Source organism: Nicotiana tabacum, unplaced genomic scaffold, assembly GCF_000715075.1.
Source record: "Nicotiana tabacum cultivar K326 unplaced genomic scaffold, ASM71507v2 Un00318, whole genome shotgun sequence".
NCBI lineage: Eukaryota > Viridiplantae > Streptophyta > Magnoliopsida > Solanales > Solanaceae > Nicotiana > Nicotiana tabacum.
Window position 1 is genome coordinate 31940 of NW_027438555.1, and position 5827 is coordinate 37766.

Genomic DNA, 5827 nt, shown 5'->3' on the forward strand with positions numbered 1-5827 from the left:
GAACTTCGAGGAGGTAAGATTCTTAGAACCTAAACTCGTTATTGGAGTGAATTTATCATTATAAGCATGAAAATTTAAGGAAAATTAGTGGTAATTTGGGGGTTAGGCTTGACTAATTAGAGATCTTTGAATGATGATATGAGGGACCATTTGAGGTCTGATTTTGGTACTTTTGGTATGACTGAACTCGTGAGAGTGTGACGATTCTGGAAATATAAATTTTACCCGATTCCAAGACATGGTCCCGAGGGGCATTTTGGTCATTTTACTTAAGTTTGCGTATTAGCTTAGAATTTAATTATAGCATCAGTTACTTGAAGAGTTATTTACATTATGTAATTGAATTGAATAGATTTGGGTCATTTGGAGTCGAGTACTCATGGCAAGAACGTGGTTTCGGGTTGATTTTGAGCTGGTTCGATGTAAGTGGCTTGCCTAACCTTGTGTGGGGGACCTTCCCCTTAGGATTTAGTATTATTGATAATTGAAATGCCTTGTACGTAAGATGAAGAGTACGTACTTATGCTAATCGTTGGAAATCCAGTTTCCATTAAGTAATTACTAATATGTTTTCTTTCCTGTTTTTACTACTTGAACTATTAAGCATGTTGTTAGCTTAGGAAAACATGTCTAAGTGATTTAATTGTTTTATTTGCTCAAGATGCTTTACCTAAATTCTGTGCAGCATGCTAGGCTAGACTTACTTGTTTGCCTTAATATGAAATTTGACATTTCTGAATATTTTCCTGTTGCTGCTGTGTATTTACATTGGGACTACGGATGTGGGATTCCAGTAGCTCCCCTTTGTCTGTTTACATTTGGGACTATGGATGTGGGATTCCGGTAGATCCCCCTACACAGTTATGTGGAACTACGGGACTGCACCCGGTAGATTCCCCCAGTACTGGGTATTTACATTTGGGACTACGGAACGGGATTCCGGTAGATCCCTGCGCACTATGAGTTGGACTACGGGATGGTATCCCGGGAGACCTATTGGATATGTATATTTGGGACTGCAGGACGGTCCTAGAAGATCCCCGATTGTTATTATTTGGTGTTGAGCTGTATTTCCTTCTGTGTTTACTTTGCCTCTGTAATAGTTGTCGTTGTCCCTTATATCCTATGTTACTTTTACTGTTGTACTTATTTATACTGCTCTGTCCTACACTATCGAACTTTATATTTTATTTAACCTTAGTAGGGCCCTGACCTTCCTCGTCCGACCGAGGTTAGGCTTGGCACTTACTGAGTATTGCTGTGGTGTACTCATGCCCTTTCTGTGCATGGTTTTAATGTGCAGATCCAGGTACTTCGACTCCGTCCTATCACCCTTGAGGCGAGGCGACTGCTCCAGAGACTTCGAAGTATATCTGCCGCATCCGCAGACTAAGGAGTCCCTTTCTATTCTCACTTTTAAGTATTAGCCCTTCTGTATTTCTTTTCTTTGTTAGATATTCTGGAGTCAAAGGCTTATGGTTTCATGATATTCCGAGTTTTGAGAAAGTGTATTAGTTTTGAGAAGTTATATTGTATATGTCGGGCGGCATTTTAAATACTGTTTCATTCAGTTATTTTGGCTTTTAATTATTTCTTCCGCAAGTTTTGTCTATTTTCTGCATTTGTTATGCTTACCTAGTCATAGAGACTAGGTGACATCACGACAGTTCACGGAGGACGGACTAGGGTTGTGACAAGTATCTGGCAAAAAGATCTTAATTTGCGCCAGAGGAGGTGGTTAGAGTTGCTGAAGAGCTATGGTTGTGACGACCCGACCCGTCGTCTCATGAGTTACCGCTTCGTTTCCCCCATTTCTGCTTCTTTATGCTTCGTTATTCGTATATTATGTGTTCGAGTTGATTTGGTTTGTGTTGGAGTGGAATTTGGTAAGAAATGGGACACTTAGTCTCTTTTAAGAAGGGTTAGGTTGGAAAAGTCAACCGGATGTTGACTTATGAGTTAGAGGGATCGGATGTGAGTTTCGATCGTTCGGTTAGATTCGGGAGGTGATTTTCGGGTTAGGAGTGTGATCGGAAGTGCTTTTGGAGGTCCAGTGTAGAATTAGGCTTGAATTGACAAAGTTAGTATTTTGGCAAATTCCGGTTGATAGGTGAGATTTTGATCCGAGGGTCGGAATAAACTCCGAGAGTTGTTGTAGCTTTGTTATGTGATTTGGGATGTGTGTGTAAAATTTCAGGTCATTCGGAGGTGGTTTGGTTGGATTTTTTATCAAATGCGTGTTTCGAAAGTTTTTGGAAAACTTAGGCTTGAATTCGATATGAATTGATGGTTTTGGTGTTGTTTGAGGTATTTTGATGATTGGAACAAGCTTGGATGATGTTTTAGGATGTGTTGGTACTTTTGGTTGAGGTCCCGGGGGAGTGATTTCGGATGGCTAACGGGAAGTTTTGAACTTGGGAGAATTGCAGCAAATGCAGCAGCAAGTGCAGGCAGATTTTGGCCTTCGCGATCGCGTAGAAGGAGTTTGGGTGGCCCTGAGTTTGTGCTTCACGTTCGCGCCTGGTGTCTCGTGTTCGTGGAGGGTTCTTGTGGTTGTTCTTCGCGTTCGCGTGTTAGGTGTCGCATTCGCGTAGTGGAAGTTTAGAGCGTGAAGGTCCAGGAGTTAATGCTCTTTGCGTTCGCGGGAGTGGGGCCATATTCGCGTAGATTCAGAGGTCTAAGGAATCGCGTTCGTGGGTGTGGTGCCGCGTTCGCGAAGGGTCAGTTTTGGTCAAAGTAAAATTGTGCATCGCAAACGCATAAGTTTGACCGTGTTCGCGAAGAAGAAATTCCAGGAGCTGGGCAGAAGGTTTTTAAACATTTCATCCGCAAGTCTTAGCCATTTTTCCACCATTGTTGAGTATTTTGAGAGATCTTTGGGAGAAATTTAAGAGAGATTCAAAGAGAATTGCTTGGAGGGTAAGATTTATGAACCTCAAACATGATTCTATTGTGAAATTAACCTAGAAATTCATGGAAATTTAGCCAAAAATGGAAGAACTAGGGCTTGGGATTTTGAGATTTTAAATTGGGATTTGAAGGGCCATTTGAGGTCGGATTTGAGAACTTTTGATATGTATGAACCGTGGGGAGATAAGGAATCTAATGATGGGAAAATTTTTGAGTTTCGAGAAGTGGGGCCGGGGCTCGGGTTTTGCTAATTTCGGGATTTTTGATATTTTCGATTGTTTTCGCTTGGGCTTTGTTCCCTTAGCATATTGTGATTCACTCTAGTTTTGGTCAGATTCGACGCGCGAGGAGGCCGATTTGAGAGGCAAGGGCACAACGAGTTAGAGCTTTAGCCGTTTTGAGGTGAGTAATGAATGTAAATGATATCCTAAGGGTTTGAAACCCCGGATTTGCACATCGTAGTGCTATATTGAGGTGAGACACGCGCTTGATGATGAGTGTAGGGTCGTTTACTATTGGGGATCCGTCCCGAGTGATGCTTTTGCCGCGTATTTGATTGAAGCTTAATTGTTATCATCATTATTTGGATTGATTGCCATATTTGGGCTTCGTGCCAACTATTTGAACCCTTCTGGGAGTTTTCATCACTATTTCCTCACTATTTTGATTTACTATTTGAACTCAGTTGTACCGTTTTCTAATGTTTTACAACTCAGCCACTTGTACTCGATTTTTGAAACTAAAAGATCTATTAAATGATGTTTTGGGTTGAGAATTACTGTTTTACTATTGCCCGAGGGACTTATATGATTTCTGGACTGAGTATGGCCACGGTCCAGATGTGTGGATATTATGGGATCGGGTTGCGCGCTGCAGTAGTGTTATACTGAGATTGATATGAGGCAGAGGGCCTAGATTTGATACCACGAGATGGCTTGATATTGCGCTTGGGCCGTAAGGGGCCTTCTCGGAGTCTGCACACCCCCAGTGAGCGCCGTCAACGATAAATAAATGGATCGGGTTGCACGCCGCAACGGGTACCATAGGGCACCGTTCTATGTGTTGATTTTCTTTATATGTACGTCACTTATCTGCTTATCTGTTGTAGCATTTCCACATTTTGATTTCATTGGTTTATCGCTTTCTTATTACTTGTTTTAAATTGCCGCAGTATAGATTACTCTGTGTTTCTCCATGATTTCTTATTCTCAGTCATTATTTATGCTTATTACTCACTGGGTTGGAGTACTCACATTACTCCCCGTACCTCGCGTGCAGATCCAGGTGCATCTGAGGCTGAGTGAGGATTCTCAATCGAGCAGCTCATATCCGGAGCATCGAGGTAGCTACATGGCGTCTGCAGCCCTGATCTCTCCCTTCTATCCTTTATTTTATCCGTATTTTCTAGATTGATATGTATTCGGTTGATAAACTTGTAATAGAGGCTCAAACGTGTGACACTGGATCTATATAGGCTATGTAATTGTATTATCATTTGCAATTCCGCATATTTAACTCTTGTTTCAGACTTTTTATACGGTGATTTGGTAATTTAAATGTGTTAGCTAATAATGAATTATATAAGAAATAGGTTGAGGTTATTAATTGGACAGGCTTGCTTAGCAGTGTCTTGGGCGCCATCACGACCGGGGTTGGGGTTGTGACAATGATATCACTATTTTGTATCACCCGGGCAAGGCCAATGTGGTGGCCGATGCTTTGAGTCGCCGGGAAGAGAGTTTGGGGAGTTTGGTTTATTTACCAGCATCGGAGAGGCCTATGGCTATGGATGTTCAGGCCTTAGCCAGCCAGTTTGTGAGATTGGATCTTTCGGAGCCAGTCGGGTTCTAGCTTGCGTGGTTTCTCGGTCTTCCTTATTTGATCGTATCAGAGAGCATCAGTATGATGACCCTCATTTGCTTTTCCTCAAGGACAAGGTTCATCACGGTGATTCCAGAGATGTGACTATTGGTGATGACGGTGTATTGAGGATGGAGGGTCGGATTTGTATACCTAATGTTGACGGGCTTCGGGAGTTGATTCTGGAGAAGGCCCACAGGTCGTGGTATTCCATTCATCCAGGTGCCGCGAAGATATGTCAGGATTTGAGGTAGCACTACTGGTGGAGGCGGATGAAGAAAGACATAGTTGGATTTGTAGCTCGGTACCTTAACTGTTAGCATGTGAAGTATGAACATCAGAGACCGGGTGGGTTGCTTCAGCAGATAGAGATTCCGGAGTGGAAGTGGGAGCAGATCACCATGGACTTTGTAGTTGGGCTCCCAGCTTGGAAGGAGTTCATCCGGTATTTCATGTTTCGATACTCCGGAGGTATCACGGCGATCCGTCGCACGTATTGGATTTCAGTTCAGTCCAGTTGGAAAAGGATCTATCTCATGTTGAGGAGCCAGTGGCAATATTGGACATGCAGGTTAGGAAGTTGATGTCAAAGAACACTGCATCGGTAAAGGTTCCGTGGCAGGATCAGTCGGTCGAGGAGGCGACCTGGGAGACCGAGCAGGATATGCACAACAGTTACCCTCATCTTTTCACTACTTCAGGTATGTCTCTATGCTCGTTCGAGGACGAACGAATGTTTAAGTGTGGGAGGATATAACGCTCTGATCCCCTATTAACGGCTTTCCTCAATTTTATTTGTGCTATTTTGATTTGCCGGGATGTTCAATTTTGAGTTTCAGAGAGTTTTGGGACACTTAGTTCCTAAATGAGAACTTAAGTGATGGAAATTTGACCGCAGTCAGAACAGTATGAAGACGTCATCAGAATGGAAATCCAATGGTTCTATTAGATCCATTGGGTGACTTCGAGCTTAGGGGCGTGATCGGATTGTATTTTGGAGATCCGTAGCTAATTTAGGCTTGAAATGCCGAAAGGTCGAATTTTGAAGTTTCCGGTT